Source organism: Bos taurus, chromosome 10 (assembly GCF_002263795.3).
Source record: "Bos taurus isolate L1 Dominette 01449 registration number 42190680 breed Hereford chromosome 10, ARS-UCD2.0, whole genome shotgun sequence".
NCBI lineage: Eukaryota > Metazoa > Chordata > Mammalia > Artiodactyla > Bovidae > Bos > Bos taurus.
Genome location: NC_037337.1, coordinates 100036487 through 100055049, shown reverse-complemented (window position 1 = coordinate 100055049; position 18563 = coordinate 100036487). Strand labels below are relative to the sequence as shown.

Here is an 18563-nt window from a genome sequence, read left to right as displayed (position 1 = left end):
GACGCAGACGTGCAGTAGTCCCGCTCCTGGCTCTGTGGACTTGCGCTCCTTTCCTTCATCCAGGAACTGCCCCCACCCTCTGCCTCGAGCCCCGCAGGCTCGCCTCTGATCAGGGACTGACGTTCAGGGTGATTCTACACGGGTGATTTTAGCTTCCGATGGACCCTTCAGTTCCTCAGTCCCCATCTTCAATTTCTGGACCTACAGCTGATTCGTTATGACCCAGACCAGGCCACACCAACATCATTTCCCCCACCTTTCCACTTTTACTTTGAAAAATTAGGCAGAGTTATGTAGGGATGTAGTTATATAGATTTCATTGCAGTCGTGAGCAACGATGGTGGCTCATGACACTCAGTGTTTTGAATAACGCTCACCTTCTGGTTTAGATCTTAGGTTTGGGAGGATGTGCTGCAAAAGAACAGAGAAAGCCAGCGAGGCACAGTAGAAGGACCACTAGTCTCTGGCCAGGAAACTTGGATTGTGATCCTGGCTAGAGTGTGAGGTGTGGCGAGTGGGGGCGTGAGGATGGGTAGGGAGGTGGTGGCCAGGTTATGCAGGGGATGGTAGGTCCTGGGAAGGACTTTTTCTTCCTGAGAATAATGGGAAGGCATGGAATAGTTTGAAGTAGGAGGGATGACACGATCAGATTTGTATTTTTTTAAACTTTTTTTTTTCAAGGTTTTTTTTTTTTTTTGATGTGGACCATTTTGAAGTCTTCACTGAATTTGTTACAGTGTTGCTTCTGATGTTTATCTTCTGGTGTTTTGACCATGCGGCCTGTGGATTTTATCTCCCCAGAGATTGAACCCACACCCCCTGCGCTGGAAGGCGAAGTCTTAACCGCTGGACCACCAGGGAAGTCCCCAGATTTGTATTTTTAAAGATTATTTAAATCACTTATAAATGAGTATCATTTGTAATAGAATGATTGATTCAGCAAATGTTTGTAGAGGATCCTTGCTATGTGCCGGGCACGTAGGGTGGAGAACTTACACAGCGGACTCTGTCTTCTTACAGGTATCATGGGAATTTTTGAAAAACATGTAGACAGGAGAAAAGCTTTTCTTGGCCTCGTTGGTTTATTCCTAACTTCTGCTTGCAAATGAGAAGGGTAACTTTTTCTTTTTTTTTTGGGTGGAGGATGTATTCTATCTTAAAGCAATGGCAGCTGCATTTTCAATCTGTGAATGTAATCTTCTCCTGGGCTGGGTTACATGGCTTTGGATTCTGTGATCATGTGCATATCTGAGTCAGTGGATCAATACACCAGGAACTCGCGGCACATCCAGTAGTTTGCACTTCAAACACCGTTTGGAAGCTTTCAGACATCAGTTTAGCATAATGGGCCTAATAAAAATTGCCAGCATGTCCTCCTCACCCGCCGCCACTTTGTTCCCAGAGCGTGGGGGGCATCGTGACATTGGGGTATTTCTCCTTTGACTATAATGGGACCCCTGCTTGGCAAGTCCTTGTGGCCTCAGCTTGGAAGGCCTCCCCAAAGCCTAAATTAATGAGAGGCTATGAACAGGCAGGGTGAGAACGCAGCTTCTGCAGGGCGTGAATGCCTGCTTCTCTGGCAATAATCTCTGCATTCAGACTCAGTTCTAAAGAGAAGTGAAGCCAACAGCCATGGGGGGTGGGATTTGGGGAGCCCCCGAGTCCCTGTCTACAGCTGAGCCCCAGCACTGCTCTCCGTGACCAGCAGACCGCCTACAGAATCCACCTGCAATGCAGGAGACGTAAGAGACACGAGTTCAATCCCTAGGTCGGGAAGACCCCCTGGAAGAGGGCATGGTGACCCACTCCAGTATTCTTGCCTGGAGAATCCCATGGACAGAGGAACCTGGCGGGCTACAGTCCATGGGGTCACAAATGAGTTGGACACCACTTAATGACCAAACATCAGCAACAAACTCTCTGCAGCTTCTCAGAGGAAAAGACAGGAGTCCAGAGAGGTCAGGTGATTTTCTCAGACAGCAAAGAGGAAACAAAGCAGGTGTTTGCACCCTTATCTTAACCTTCGTTGTGCAGCACCAGGGGAGGGGCTACTGTTTCTCTCCTTTTGGGAAGAATAATTAGTGAAGAGCTATAGGGACGGGGCTGAACGACTGAACAGCAAGGGCTTCCCTGGTGGCTCAGATGGTAAAGAACCTACCTGCAGTGTGGAAGACCTGGGTCGGGAAGATCCCCTAGAGAAGGCAATGGCAACCCACTCCAGTGTTCCTGCCTGGAGAATTCCACAGATAGAGGCCCGGGGGCTACTGTCCACAGGACAGTAGAGTTGGACAAGACTGAGTGACTCAACAATAGCAACGTAGCTCTTCCAGAGCTTGGAGCATACTGGTTCTGAGATTTCAAGCTAAATCCTCTGTAATCTATAACAAGTATGGACGTGGGTGTGTATTCAGCCTCTTGGAGAAGACATCCATCCTTCATTTATTCAGTAATATTTACTGGGCGCCTTCCTTGTGCCTGGCACTATTCCAGGCCTGGAGGTAAGAGATGAACAACATAGATTTCCTGCCCTCCTGAAACTCACCACCTGGCCAGAGTGCCCAACCTTTCTTACAGACTCTCAGGTCAGTCCTGCACATTTCAGAAATCTCTCTCAGGCACACATTTAACAAGTCAGAAGGGCTTAAAACTTTATGCTAAGGGTGAAAATGAGGCCGTTGCTTTTATTTTTTATCTTTTTAATTGTGGTAAAACTCATGTAATATAAAACATGCTGTTTTAACCACATTTAATTGTACAGCTCAGAGAGAGCAGGTGCATTCACCTTGTGCAGTTCCCACCGTCATCATCTGAGTTTTTCACTTTCTGAAACTGAAACTGTCGCCATTCCCCCTCCCCCTGCTCCCTGGCCCCTGGCAGCTACCAATCTTCTTTCTGACTGCGAATTTGACTAGTCTGCTGCTGCTGCTGCTGCTAAGTCGATTCATTCGTGTCCGACTCTGTGCAACCCCGTAGATGGCAGCCCACCAGGCTCCGCCGTCCTTGGGATTCTCCAGGCAAGAACGCTGGAGTGGGTTGCCATTTCCTTCTCCAATGCATGAAAGTGAAAAGTGAAAGTGAAGTCGCTCAGTCGTGTCTGACTCTTCGAGACCACCGTGGACTGCAGCCCACCAGGCTCCTCCATCCATGGGATTTTCCAGGCAAGAGTACTGGAGTGGGGTGACATTGCCGTCTCCGTCAACTAGTCTAGGTACCGCTTATAAGTGGAATCAAGCATTTTTTTTGTCTATACCTACTGTATATTGGGAATACCACACCACCTGACCTGCCTCTTGAGAAACCTGTATGCAGGTCAGGAAGCAACAGTTAGAACTGGACATGGAACAACAGACTGGTTCCAAATAGGAAAAGGAGTACGTTAAGGCTATATATTGTCACCCTGCTTATTTAACTTCTATGCAGAGTACATCATGAGAAACGCTGGGCTGGAAGAAGCACAAACTGGAATCAAGATTGCCGGGAGAAATATCAATAACCTCAGATATGCAGATGACACCACCCTTATGGCAGAAAGTGAAGAGGAACTAAAAACCTCTTGATGAAAGTGAAAGTGGAGAGTGAAAAAGTTGGCTTAAAGCTCAACATTCAGAAAACTAAGATCATGGCATCTGGTCCCATCACTTCATGGCAAATAGATGGGGAAACAGTGGAAACAGTGTCAGACTTTATCTTTTTGGGCTCCAAAATCACTGCAGATGGTGATTGCAGCCATGAAATTAAAAGACACTCCTTGGAAGAAAAGTTATGACCAACCTAGATAGCATATTGAAAAGCAGAGACATTACTTTGCCAACAAAGGTTCGTTTAGTCAGGGCTATGGTTTTTCCAGTGGTCATGTATGGATGTGAGAGTTGGACTGTGAAGAAAGCTGAGTGCTGAAGAATTGATGCTTTTGAACTGTGGTGTTGGAGAAGACTCTTGAGAGTCCCTTGGACTGCAAGGGGATCCAACCAGTCCATTCTAAAGGAGATCAGCCCTGGGTGTTCTTTGGAAGGAAGGATGCTAAAGCTGAAACTCCAGTACTTTGGCCACCTCATGCGAAGAGTTGATTTATTGGAAAAGACTCTGATGCTGGGAGGGATTGGGGGCAGGAGGAGAAGGGGACGACAGAGGATGAGATGGCTGGATGGCATCACTGACTCGATGGACATGAGTTTGAGTGAACTCTGGGAGATGGTGATGGACAGGGAGGCCTGGTGTGCTGCGATTCATGGGGTCGCAAAGAGTCGGACACGACTGAGCGACTGAACTGAACTAAACTGAACTGTATATTGGAATGGATTTTTATGGTTAACTTAATATATGTCCTGAAAACAGACTGTGCCTTCTTTTTTCACCCCTGTGCTATGCAGTAGGTTGAAAATAAAATCATTCTGATGTAACATTACTCTTTGAAAAAAGTATTTAGCTTGTTAATTTCCTAGGGAATGAGTGTTGATCCTGTAGAAGTCAGCAACATTTTGTTAGAACATGCAGTGATTTCAAAGAGAGCCTTAGAACTGCCTAGTTTGTATGGAAATTTTATTAAGAACACCTTTGTTAATTGGAGCTCTGTGGCTTGTGTGTGGATCACTGGAACCCGACCTGAGTTTGAGTTTCCCCGGTGATGACAACATGTAAATTAATCTCAGAGGAACTGCAAGAGATTGAAATGTTAGATTCTTAAATAATCTCTCTTTCTCTCTGGCAGATGGGAACTTTTTGCTACACATAATTTCCAAAGTATGTACATTTACATGTCTTCTGAAAAAAAGAGTGAAAATTAGTCACTCAGTTGTGGCCAACTCTTTGTGACCTCCAGGGTCCTCTGGGAACTTTTTGCTACACATAATTTCCAAAGTATGTACATTTACATGTCTTCTGAAAAAAAGAGTGAAAATTAGTCACTCAGTTGTGGCTGACTCTTTGTGACCTCCAGGGTCCTCTGTTCATGGAATTCTCCAGGCAAGAGTGCTGGAGTGGGTTGCCACTTCCTTCTTCAGGGGATCTTCCTGACCCAGGGACTGAACCCAGATCTCCTGCATCCAGGCAGATTCTTTACTGTCTGAGCCTCCAGGGAAGCCTGTGTCTTCTGAATGGGGGAAATTAGGGCTCTGGTTGGTTGGTTGTGAGTCCGGCGGGCTCTTTGCTACACCTGGGATGCAGGGCGGACTGAGAGTCAAGGATGCTAGCCTGGGTCATCAGGCTAAGCCCTGCAGCCGCTAATGGAGCTTTCTGCTCTGTTTTAAACCAGTTCTCGTGATCGAGGGAGCCCTGCCTGGTGATGTCTGGTGATGGTAACATGCTGCTGCTGGAGGTGAAGGGTGCGTGATGAGAACGTGTACGAGAGCTCAGACTTGCCCTGGCCCCAGCTCTGTGCCTGCTTGTCCACCTGAGATCCAGGAGGATTTCAGCACCCATCCCCTCAGTCTTGGGAGACTTAAATGAGGTGATGTGCAGAAAGGGTGGAGCCCAGTGCCAGACGCACAAGAGGCACCAAATCGATGGTGGTGATGCTGTGACCGGCAGCACCCGTCTATTGAGGGTCTGCATCAAGGGCAGTGCCTTGGTGTGTAGGATATCCTTTGCTGCAGCCTGGGTCATTTTGCCTGTTTTTCTAGTTAACACCCTTGTGTGTGTGTGTGGGCTTAGTCTCTCGGTTGTGTCTGACTCTTTTCGACCCCATGGACTGTAGTCTTCACTGTTCGTGGGATTTCCTAGACAAGAACACTAGAGTGGGTTGCCATTTCCTTCTCCAGGGGATCTGCCTGACCCAGGGATAGAATCTGAGTCTCCTGTAGCTCCTGCATTGGCAGATAGATTCTTAACCACTGAGCCACCAGGGAAGCCCCCAAAACCAGCTTTATTAAGATACAATTTACATACTATAAAAATGACATCTAAATACAATTCAGTGGTTTTTATTCTGTTGTGCAATGGTTACCTCTATATGATTTTCAGTTTTCTAAATCCCTCGAGAAAGAAACCTCATCCCATCAGCTGTCCCTCCCTAATTTCCCTCACTCTCTCCCAGTCCAAGGTGATCACTGACCTTCTTTCTGTCTCCTTGGATTTTGTATGAATCAGATCACATGACATATGGCTTTTTGTGATCGGCTTCTTTCACAATGTAATTTTTTCAAGATTCATTCATGGCATCCATGTCTACTTCTGAATGAATGTTGATCATCTGAGACATGTAGTATTAGGTCCATTTTAAAGATGCAGAAACCAAAGCTGCTCACGGCCACCCAAGTAGACAGTGCTTGAGCTGGAGTTTGCACCCAGGTCTGTGCTGCATCCAAGGCCATTCTCTGCTTGTCCACGTGCTGTCCTTTGATTGAGCATCTGCATCATGCTGAACACCATCTCCAGGGAGAGGCGTGTGTCCCGCCAAGAATGGAGGCCCTGGCCCCTGCTCCTTGCTGTGGCTGTGGGAGTCCCTCTGCTGAGGACTCAGATATTCTTCACCCACCTGATGGAGGAGGACATGATTTCATGGCTGAACACCCACTGGGTGGCTTCTTTGACTTGTGTTGGCCAATCTCATTCTTTGGTCCATTTCTCAAGCGTTGTGACTTGACCTGGGAAAGTTATTGATGTGAAAACGAAGGGAGAAATGTATTTTCTGGATTCAGAGCTCAGCAACCCAGTCACCTGATGGGAGGAAGGGAGGTCGTCTTTCTTGCCTCCTTCAGTCGTAGAGGAGAGCCATCAAACCTCTCCCTTCCCCACCGCAGGCCGTTCCTGAGCCGTGAGATGCTTGGCAACACTAGGGTAGGGGGTAGAGCTGTTCATGGAAGGGTGAGGCCTCGTGCCAGCCGGCTCTGGGCAGGCACAGGGGTCTCTGCCCCGTGTTCCGTGGGGGCCCACCGAGTCTGTGGTGGGGAGACAGCACACCCTGTGACGTGCGGGACCCCCATGTTTCCCCAAACTGCTCCTATCTCGCTGAGAAGGCAATGGCATCCCACTCCAGTACTCTCGCCTGGAAAATCCCATGGGTGGAGGAGCCTGGTAGGCTGCAGTCCATGGGGTTGCTAAGAGTCAGACACAACTGAGCAACTTCACTTTCACTTTTCACTTTCCTGCATTGGAGAAGGAAATGGCACCCCACTCCAGTGTTCTTGCCTGGAGAATCCCAGGGACGGGGGAGCCTGGTGGGCTGCCGTCTGTGGGGTCGCACAGAGTCGGACACAACTGAAGCGACTTAGCAGCAGCAGCTTGTCTCACTGTCCTCTCCCATCCTAGTCTAGGGAAAGGCCCTGCGTGGTCCCTGAAAGTGCAATCGAGTTTTCCATCTTGCTCACTCCAAAGAAGAAGGAAAAGGACCTTATCTATTACCGCCTGGTTCCTTTAGATACACCATGAAACCTCATGTCGACTTAGTAGGATACGGTCTTCTATTTAGAAATTTGCGGAACGTGCCCGAGACCCCAGGACTCTCGGGGTGCTTGTTTGGTAGATTTCTCATGGAAGCGGCCCCATGCCAGTTCAGGGTGAGACTCTGAGCCTTGGGTGATGTAGCAGACACGTCAGTGCCCACCCTCACCCTTTCAGTGCAAACTGGATGACTCGACTGCCAGTCCTCATGCTTTCGGCCTTTTCCCTTACCCGACTCAGTGGACACGGATTTGAGCAAACCCTGGGACCTTGTGAAGGATGGGGAGTCTGGCGTGCTGCAGTCCCTGGGGCTTCGAAGAGCTGGACACGACTGAGTGACTGAACAACAACAACAACAACAGCTTTACGAGCCTACTTTACTGCTCCCGTGGAAGGCAGAAAGTACAGGAGAATTATAGCGCCCCAGAGCAGCCCTTGACCAGTGACGGATGGGAGATGTTAGGTAAATACCCCAGTTCCCTCGGGCCTGGGTGGGATAAGTCAGGAGTGTATTCTGCATGGGCCTTCCTTGGTGGTGCAGCAGCTAAGACCCCTTGCTCCCAATGCAAGGGGGCCCAGGTTCGATCCCTGGTCAGGGAACTGGATCCCACGTACAGCAACTAAGGGTTTGCATGCTGCAGCCAGAGCTCCTGCATTCCGCAGTGAAGATGGATCTCGGGTGCCTCAACTGAGGCCTGGAGCAGCTGAATAAATAAGTTCTAAAAAAAAGGACTATGTTCTGCAGTGGAAAAAAACCCATTTTTCTGTAGTGACAGCTGGCTTGGTGCTGTACTTTCTATTGGTTTTCTTGGCTGCCTTCTCATCTCTGTCTCTCTTGTTTTCCATTTCCCAACTGGTGCTTTCTTCACCTCCCGACAACCACTGTGCTCACGTCTTTTATCTTAGGATCAGCTTTGGGGGAACCCACAGGAAGACGTATGGTAGGGTTTTACCTTTCCCTTGCTACCTGGTTCCCCAGCCGGCTGGCTTTGAGTGAGAAGGTAGGGGAAGGCCGCAAGATGCTTCTCAGGCAAGCTAATGGCTCTCAGAGGACGCCGTCTACAGCTAATCAGCAGCTTTCTCTTTAGCGGCAAATCCTGGTGCTGGTGAGTAATCCAGAAAGCATGAAAAGAGAGCTAAGGCTTGATGAGCCTCATCTCAGCCTCATCAGACCGTTTTGTCTCCATCACTCCCTTTCTCAGAAGATGGCAGAATGAAATACAGTTGGTTCTCGCTTGCAGTACTTGTACTCTGTACAACCTCTGCAAGCACCGAATTAGTGAACACGGAGCCATTGCTTCTAGGGGAAATCTAGGGTTAGGTTCCCGCAAGCCTCTGGTCACCACGTTCCCGTCCACTGATCTATGCATGACCTTGTTTTAAGTGTGTTTCCGTTTAAAGACCTCTCACTTAGTATATGTTGTTGACTCATTCACTCTGAGCTCTCACCCCATGGCGCTGTAACTCACGGCTGACGGAAGCTTACCTAGTACACATATTTTCTCTGCAAGGGCAATGCCAGCCTTGCACTTAGGAGCACTAGACACACTTAGCAGCATGCTTGAGTGCAATTTTAAACAGTGAAATGGCCAACGGAAAGCACAAAAATGTGAAAAACGTGGCACTAAATAGACCACAAAAAGGACACTTGCTTGCAGAGTGAGAACTGACGCAGAGAAGGCAGAGCATTGCCTTGTTTGACTTCAGTGGGGAACATGTGTGTTGCAAGACTCAGTTTTGTTTTTCCTGCTCCGCACCTGTCTGTGAATGACTGTGGAAGTGCCATGAGTATTGATTGGGGAGTTATAAATATGTTTTAGCAAGTAGGAGGATTTGCCTGTGTGGAACCTGTGACTAATAAGGTTGACTTTCTTTTTTCCCCAGGGCATTAAGACTCTCCTATTCCGCATATTTATTAGACATGTGTGTCAGGCTCTGTGGTAGGTTCTGAGATGTGAAGAGATGCTTCCTGCCCTCCAGGAGTCTCCATTCTGGTGGCACAGGGGATTCAAACTGTGACACCAGACAGGGTACATACTCCAGAAGAGACAGAGACAGTTTCACGGGAGTTTGAAGGGGTGGGTTTGAGAATACAGGACAGGATGGACTTCACAGGGGAGGCCGGGCCTCCTTTGATGGGTCTAAAGAGGCGTTTCACTTTTGGGGCATTTGCTACATCACTGAAAAAAAGGAGAAGCAGTTGGTCATCATTTCCCCCACCTGCACTTGTACCTGCCCCCTTGCGTTTATCCTTCCATGCATGAAGCATGTCTCCTGTCTCTGGCCAACCCCTCCATTTATCCTGGGCCCCCCCCCCAACTTGCGCCCTTTTGGTTCTCCTTCCTTCTCCTGAACCCTGTCTTTCTCCCTGTCTGCTTGAACATTCCCACTAACATATAGACATACTTCAGTGTCCCCATCATCCCCTTGACCCCACATCCCTTCCAGCCAGCACCTAATTTCCTTTACACCCTTCACAGCAAAACTGCTGGGAAGAAGTGTGTGCAGTCAGGGGCTCGCTTCCTCAGCTCTTCTTCTTTCTAACCATCACCGCGTCACAGGGGCTGCCCTTCCCGGGCTTGCCAGTGGCTGTCACATCCTCTTTCTGTTCTTTTATCTGAAGTGTCAGTGAGGTTGCTTTCAGCTACGTGTTGCAGAATGTCCCATGAAAAGAGGCTTAAACAGTATGGACGTTTACTGTTAAAAGAGTTCTCATCTCAAGGGGGCTCCTAGGAGCCTAGGTGGGCTCCTAGGTTGCTTTGTAATGCCTCTGAGAACCCAGGCTTGTCCAGCTTCCTGCCCTGCCTCCCTTCATCATGTTGGCAAAAGCTGCCTAATGGTGGTAAGAGGGCTGCAGATGCTCCAGCAGACCTTATGTTGTCTAAACAGTGTAGGAACTGGAGAGGTCTTCTTCCTTCTAGCTCTCTCTCTCTTTTTTTTTTTTTTTTTTTTATCACGGAGGATCTTTTCCCTTTAGGGACCCCACAATCTATTTCTCCTTACATTAATCCCTAAACCTGCCAAAGGGAAATGATATTATTACTATTGGCTTGAAGCGATTAAGATTTATCCCCTGTGTCAGGGGCCCACCTTTTTTGAATGTGTTGCCAGTGAGCCAACATTTAAGTAATATTGGGTCTGTTGGCATTGGAGGGGGAGGAGCTGCCACCCCTTCCTTGACACCTCATGGCCGATTTCACAATCGACCACTCCCTCCTTCTAGAAGCATGTCACTTCCACTGCTTGCTTTGGGGGCATCTTTCCTCTGGGCTTGCTTTCACCGCTGGGGTCACTCCTCAGCTTCTCCGATGCTCTCCCTCCAAACGACCGGCTGCCCAGGCACTTGGACTGGAGGGCCCTGGTCTCTGGTTCTCCCCGGGTAGTATCAGTCGCCCTTCATGCATCCCAGGGGGGCCTCTCCAGATTCCACATCCACCTGCCTCCTCCACGTTTCCACTCACGTGTCTGTCTTCAGCTCCGGAGACTGAAAGAGGACTGTGGACTTCCCACCCCAAACCTCTGTGCCTCCATGCCGTGTCCTCCCCTCCACGCGTGGCTCCACCGTGTATACAGTTGCCAAAAGAAAAATCTAGGCACGATGAGCGAGTCCTTTCTTTCTACATCTGGCATTTCACACTCTGTTTATCAGCGAGTCCAGTCAATGGTGACCTCCAAAATCCATCCAGAATCTGTTTGTTTCTGCTTCTGCCCCCATCTCTCTGGTTCTAGCAGCCTCAGCTGGATGGCTGACAGTCTTCTCACCGGTTTGCCTACGTACTCCTGCTGTCGATAATCCATTTCAACTTTCTTTGCAATGTTGTGTCAGTTTCCACTGTACGACACAGGGAACCGGCTGCACGTATACATTTGTCCCCTCCCAAATGAGCCCCCCTCCACCCCCGACCAGCGCCCCACCCCGCGCCTGCGGTCATCAGAGCACCGAGCTGAGCCCCAGTTACACAGCAGCGCCCTCGAGCTCTCTGATTTACACCGCGGTGTGTGTAAGTCGGTGCCACCCTCCCAACTCGCCCCGCCCTCCCCTTCCCCGCTGTGTCAACAAGTCCGTGTCTCTGTTCCTGCCCTTCGAACAGTCCTCTGAAGCCTCATCTTCGTTCCTTGAATAAACCAGGCGCTTCCTCACCGGGGGTTATTGTCAGCCCGCCTTCTCCTCCTGACGTCCGCTTCCCCGGGATTTTCACGTGGCGGGCTCCTGCTCCCATCCGCAATCTCAGCCCCAGTGCCCCCTTCCCGGAGATGCTTTTCTAACACCCGCTTGTGCAGGTCGCCCTCTGTCTCTAATTCCCCGCGTCCTGCTTATCAGCCACTAAAAGTTTTTCTCTCTGCTTATGAATTTAATAAGTAAAAACTAAAAAAAAAAAAAAGCCTAAACGAAGACCTCTAAGATGGTATCTCCGTGAAGCCAAGGGGAGAGAGTTTTAAGGAGAGCATGCCAAGTCACCTTAGATGTTTTACAAAGACTGAAGAGAAGGTAGTGACCGTGATGGTAGCAATGCCCGTGTGTTTTCACTATGAGCCTGGCAGAGGGCCAGGCTTTTGCATACAGTGTCCTGACAGTCCTTCTACTTCAGGGAACTTTATCATTCCTATTTTAATGAGAGTGTCCACTTACGGAGGCCAGTTGCTGTGCCTGACACATGGTAGCTTTCAATGCATATTTGCTCTGTGAGTGAATTGCCCTGAGGTTTTGGGGCTCCACATGGTAAAGCTGAGAGTCTAACCCAGGTCTAACTGAAACCAGACTCCACTCATAACAGTTCCTGCCTCTTAATCCCCTACCCCTGTGTCGGTGCTCCCCGCTTCCCTGTCCCCACTGGTAACCCCTAGTTTGCATCTGTGAGTCTGATTCTTTTCTGTTATATTCACAAGTTGGTTTTATTTTAGATTCCACATATAACCGATATTATACAGTGTTTGTCTTTCTCTGACTTATGCAAAAGTGAAAGTGAAAGTGAAGTCGCTTAGTCTCGTCTGACTCTTTGAGACCCCATGGACTGTAGCCCACCAGGCTCCTCCATCCTTGGAATTTTCTAGGCAAGAATACTGGAGTGGGTTGCCATTTCCTTCTCCAGGGGATCTTCCCGACCCAGGAACTGAACCTGGGTCTCCGCACTGTGGGCAGACACTACCATCTGAGCCACCAGGGAAGTCCCTGTGATTTCACTTAGCAGAATGCCCCCCAAGTCCATCCATGCTGTTGCAAACGGCAAGATCTCATTCTTTTTTAAGGCTGAGTGGTATTCCATTGTATGTGTATCCCACATCTTCTTCATGTATTCATCTGTTAATGGACACTCTGTTGTTGTTCTGTCACTAAGTCATGCCCAACTCTTTTCGACCCCATGGACTGCAGCATGCCAGGCTTCCCTGACCTTCACCATCTCCCAGAGCTTGCTCAAACTCATGTCCATCGAGTCGGTGATGCCATCCAACCATCTCATCCTCTGTCGTCCCCTTCTCCTCCTGCCTTCAATCTTTCCCTGCATCAGGGTCTTTTCTATGAGTCAGTTCTTTGCATCAGGTGGCCACAGTATTGGAGCTTCAGCATCAGTCCTTCCAATGAATATTCTGGGTTGGTCTTCTTACTGTCAAGGGACTCTCAAGAGTCTTCTCCAGCACCACAATCTGAAAGCATCAGTGCTTGGCCTTCTTTATGGTCTAACTCTCACATCCATACCTGACTGGAGAAAGCATAGCTTTGACTAGACAGACCTTTTGCCAGCAAAGTGATGTCTCTGCTTTTTAATACACTGTCTAGGTTGGTCATAGCTTTTCTCCCAAGGAGCAAGCGTCTTTTAATTTCAGAGTTTCAGTCACCGTCCGCAGTGATTTTGGAGTCCAAGAAAAGAAACCCTGACACTGCTTCCACTTTTCCCCCCATCTCTTTGCCGTGAAGTGATGGGACTGGATGTCATGATCTTAGTTTTTTGAATGTTGACTTTCAAGCCAGCTTTTGGTTGCTCCCATATCTGGCAGTTGTAAATATGCTGCTATAAACATTGGGAGCATATATATCCTTTTGAATTTGTATTTTGGGTTTTTTTTTTAACATATAACCAGAAGTGGAGTTTGCCGGATCGTGCGGTAGTTCTATTTTTTGTTTTTTGGACAAACCTCTGTACTGTTACACGGTGGTTACAATTTACATAGCCACCAACAGTGTACAAAGGTTCCCTTTCCCCCACAGAGTGACTTCCCTATTAAAACACCCCAGGGATGAGTTCTAATGTTAAGCCAGGTTCTTCGTGCGCAAAATTTTTAATACTCGGTCTTTGGGACAAGTGCAGTGAGAATCCCAGTTGGATGATGCTGTGGGTCAGCACATTCTAAACCAAGTTCATGTTTGACAAACTGGTGGAGTATCCAGAGTTCCGTGCTCTCTGGATGTGTCAGTTTTTGGTTTATTTTATTACAGGACCTATGCTTAGTTCTTGTGCTTTGCTCAACACTCTTGTGGGTGGACTGAGCCTTTACACAACATTGTGGACACACTGTTGGCCCTGGCCGACTTCGCAGCTTCATCAGGGCAACGAAATGTCCATGCGGATGAAGGCAAGGTCATGAGCGAGCACCTTACTGGGATGGATGAAGGGTGTGCAGTACAAGGTGTATTGCAATAAGAGATGGAAAAAGGCAAATGGCTTTGAACCTTCCCTTTGGGGGAAGGGATGCATGTGGCTCGTGGGGAGGAAAGGGTGGGGGAAAGAATGCACTAATCTCAGCAAGATGGTGCGCGTTTGCAGGATTTTCCCAAGGGGCAGGAAGCGTGCAGTCTCCACCCGCAAGGATCAGAGTGGGTTGGGAAGAGAGGACCAGAGAACTGAGAACTGTCGATAGGAGACAGGATGTGACTGGGTGTCGGGAGCTCCGGGGGTTCTGCGACCCGACGTGACATGAAGGCATGTCTATTGGGGTCAATCTTGCAGTGGGTGTGGGGCATTTGGGAGCAGACCAGACCCCAACTGGGAGTACTGGTGGGGCCAAGGGCTCTTAATTTCAGTCTTTCCTATTCTGCCTTTGCTTTTTAATTTTTCTGCTTCATTTAGATATCATCTGTACCACTGTTTATTTTTCTGTAAGTAGATTTCACTTTTAAAAACCTAAATTTAACTTTGCCTTCCATGGTAGTATCTATCACTGTTAATATTTTTCTTTGAGACCCTCATTTAAAAAATTAAATAAATGTAGCCCTTCCCCCAGCAATAGTACCTACAACATCATAGATATTGTGATTAGTTATATATTTTTCCTAGTGCACACTATAGTAAACCTACAGCCATTAAGAAGGTTTCTTCTTAAGGTCAGAAGAGAGGTCAATCAACACACAGAAATCCCTTGCATTCCTATACACTAATAATGAGAAAACAGAAAGAGAAATTAAGGAAACAATTCCATTCACCATTGCAACGGAAAGAATAAAATACTTAGGAATATATCTACCTAAAGAAACTAAAGACCTGTATATAGAAAACTATAAAACACTGGTGAAAGAAATCAAAGAGGACACTAATAGATGGAGAAATATACCATGTTCATGGATTGGAAGAATCAATATAGTGAAAATGAGTATACTACCCAAAGCAATTTATAGATTCAATGCAATCCCTATCAAGCTACCAACAGTATTCTTCACAGAGCTAGAACAAATAATTTCACAATTTGTATGGAAATACAAAAAAACTTGAATAGCCAAAGTGATCCTGAGAAAGAAGAATGGAACTGGAGGAATCAACCTACCTGACTTCAGGCTCTACTACAAAGCCACAGTTATCAAGACAGTATGGTACTGGCACAAAGACAGAAATATAGATCAATGGAACAAAATAGAAAGCCCAGAGATAAATCCACGCACATATGGACACCTTATCTTTGACAAAGGAGGCAAGAATATACAATGGATTAAAGATAATCTCTTTAACAAGTGGTGCTGGGAAATCTGGTCAACCACTTGTAAAAGAATGAAACTAGAACACTTTCTAACACCATACACAAAAATAAACTCAAAATGGATTAAAGATCTAAATGTAAGACCAGAAACTATAAAACTCCTAGAGGAGAACATAGGCAAAACACTCTCTGACATACATCACAGCAGGATCCTCTATGACCCACCTCCCAGAATATTGGAAATAAAAGCAAAAATAAACAAATGGGACCTAATTTTCTGCACATCAAAGGAAACTATTAGCAAGGTGAAAAGACAGCCTTCAGAATGGGAGAAAATAATAGCAAATGAAGCAACTGACAAACAACTAATCTCAAAAATATACAAGCAACTCCTGCAGCTCAACTCCAGAAAAATAAATGACCCAATCAAAAAATGGGCCAAAGAACTAAATAGACATTTCTCCAAAGAAGACATACAGATGGCTAACAAACACATGAAAAGATGCTCAACATCACTCATTATCAGAGAAATGCAAATCAAAATCACTATGAGGTACGATTTCACACCAGTCAGAATGGCTGCGATCCAAAAGTCTACAAATAATAAATGCTGGAGAGGGTGTGGAGAAAAGGGAACTCTCTTACACTGTTGGTGGGAATGCAAACTAGTACAGCCACTATGGAGAACAGTGTGGAGATTCCTTAAAAAACTGGAAATAGAACTGCCTTATGATCCAGCAATCCCACTGCTGGGCATACACACTGAGGAAACCAGAAGGGAAAGAGACACGTGTACCCCAATGTTCATTGCAGCACTGTTTATAATAGCCAGGACATGGAAGCAACCTAGATGCCCATCAGCAGATGAATGGATAAGAAAGCTATGGTACATATACACAATGGAGTATTACTCAGCCATTAAAAAGAATACATTTGAATCAGTTCTAATGAGGTGGATGAAACTGGAACCTATTATACAGAGTGAAGTAAGCCAGAAAGAAAAACACCAAATACAGCATACTAACGCATATATATGGAATTTAGAAAGATGGTAACAATAACCTGGTGTACGAGACAGCAAAAGAGACACTGATGTATAGAACAGTCTTATGGACTCTGTGGGAGAGGGAGAGGGTGGGAAGATTTGGGAGAATGACATTGAAACATGTAAAATATCATGTATGAAATGAGATGCCAGTCCAGGTTCGATGCATGATACTGGATGCTTGGGGCTAGTGCACTGGGACGACCCAGAGCGATGGTATGGGGAGGGAGGAGGGAGGAGGGTTCAGGATGGGGAACACATGTATACCTGTGGTGGATTCATTTTGATATTTGGCAAAACTAATACAATTATGTAAAGTTTAAAAATAAAATAAAATTTAAAAAAAAAAAAAAAGAGAGGTCACTTAAAGTGACACTAAAGTGTCATGGTCATCTTGTTTTCCACCAGTGGCTCATGTGCTGTGCTTTTGGGAACACTCAGGGCCTTGCAGCTTTCTAGTTGTGGCATGATGGAATTGAATAAATGGAGATTAGTCTACACTTATTCAACACTTACCTTGTACAAACTGCTGGCTGAAGGAGATGAACATATGAATTACATACAGTTTTTGCTCTTAATGGATTTGGAGGAAGCAGGGCGCGAATGGCATATCACAAAGAGGGGGAGATATAGGCCTGATGAATCCAATCCCAGCCATGTGGGATGGACAGAGGTCAGGACCCAGTGGGGAAGAGAGGAATAAAGGTCTAGGCTGAGGGTCCATGCAGAGGTCTGGGGATCCGCTGGCCGTCGGCATACGGGAGTCAGTGATTCTTCCTACTTACCAGGAGAGCAGTGTCCCCCACGAGCTACGGAATATTGGGGAATATTGACTGAATGTGGGAGAAAGAAGGCAGTGATTGCGATCCTGGTAGGCACGGGGGAGGGAAGGACGTGTCCTGCAGAAAATGCTCTGCTGTGAATCAGCAGAGGCAGTGTAGGCTCTGTCCTCCTTCCATTTTGTCTTTATACACAAGGAGAAGTAGCTGTATAATGTAGCTATGGATTTTGGAAGCATTTCGGTCAACCCTGGAAAAGGACGTTGCTGCTCTTGGCTTGGACGTGGGTGAAATGTCCTTGGAAACTCGGAAAATCATTTGAGTGGCTCGTTTTTATCCATATGGTAGTCATTTCCCTTGCAATCTACATATATTTAGAGACACTTACACGACAGGATTTTTCTCTTCCAACTCCTTATTTTCCACCTGAAAAGGATCTGATAGCCAGTGGCTGTGGGTGCAGGTCTGCGTCTGCTTGGAGAGAAGTCTAATATGAATACTGTGAGGCAAACCGCAGATGAAGGATTAACAAGAGTGGAGTCTGGAATTGGTCATCATGTGCAGAGCAGAAGGGTGACCGGCTGATGCTAGAGGTGACGGTCACGGGGAAATTTCCCCAGAGAACCTTTTAAATGTATGAGTCTCCAAAATCCACCCATTTCATTCAACCTTTGTCCCTACAGTTGCTGTTCATCTCTCTATTTCGTATAATGCCAGTCCCTGTGGTGCCCAGAATGAAATGCACCAATTTTAATTACAGCAGATAGGACAAAGTGACTCTTGGGAGCTGCTTTGGACAGGAAGCAGAGTCTGGATTCTCCTAATGGGAACTGTGTAGGGAACCTGCCTCACTTGCCCTTATCCCCATCACTCTGCAGGGACTGGTTGAGTTCCAAAGAGTCTAGAGCCAGTTTAGTGATACAGAGGAAAGGAAAAGGCCCTCTTAAGTGGGTCTGTATTCCCAGGTATCAAAGACGCCAGTGCCTTCTCCGGGCTGCCAGAAACCCAGGGTGTGCCCTGAGGATGATGCCAGGTGTTTCTAAATAGGTCTTAAGTTTTATGGTCCTGATACAGCACACTTAAAAATAGCATCTCCCTTAAAAGCTGGCAATTAGCTAGACGCTAAACTTTAGAATCTATCACTGTATTTAGGTCTCCATTTTGCTGAAGAGGCAACAAACAGTTCAGAGCGAGGTTTGCTTACTTGTTTCAGTGAATTTAAGTGGAAGGTTTGGTGACATGATGTATTTAATTTTGAGCACTATTTCCTATTGCATCAAATTCTCTTTTTAAATGCTAGAACCTGAGAATGGCATTGAAACATGTAAAATATCACGTATGAAACGAGATGCCAGTCCAGGTTCAATGCACGATACTGGATGCTTGGGGCTAGTGCACTGGGATGACCCAGAGGGATGGTATGGGGAGGGAGGAGGGAGGAGGGTTCAGGATGGGGA

The 18563-nt window shown here is 47.0% G+C and overlaps 1 protein-coding gene across 1 annotated transcript in view; it reads left to right on the top strand.

Moving 5' to 3' along the window:
- Positions 1–18563, top strand: part of KCNK10 (potassium two pore domain channel subfamily K member 10) — a 156567-nt gene that overhangs the window by 15282 nt on the left and 122722 nt on the right. The gene's annotated exons all lie outside the window — the stretch shown is intronic.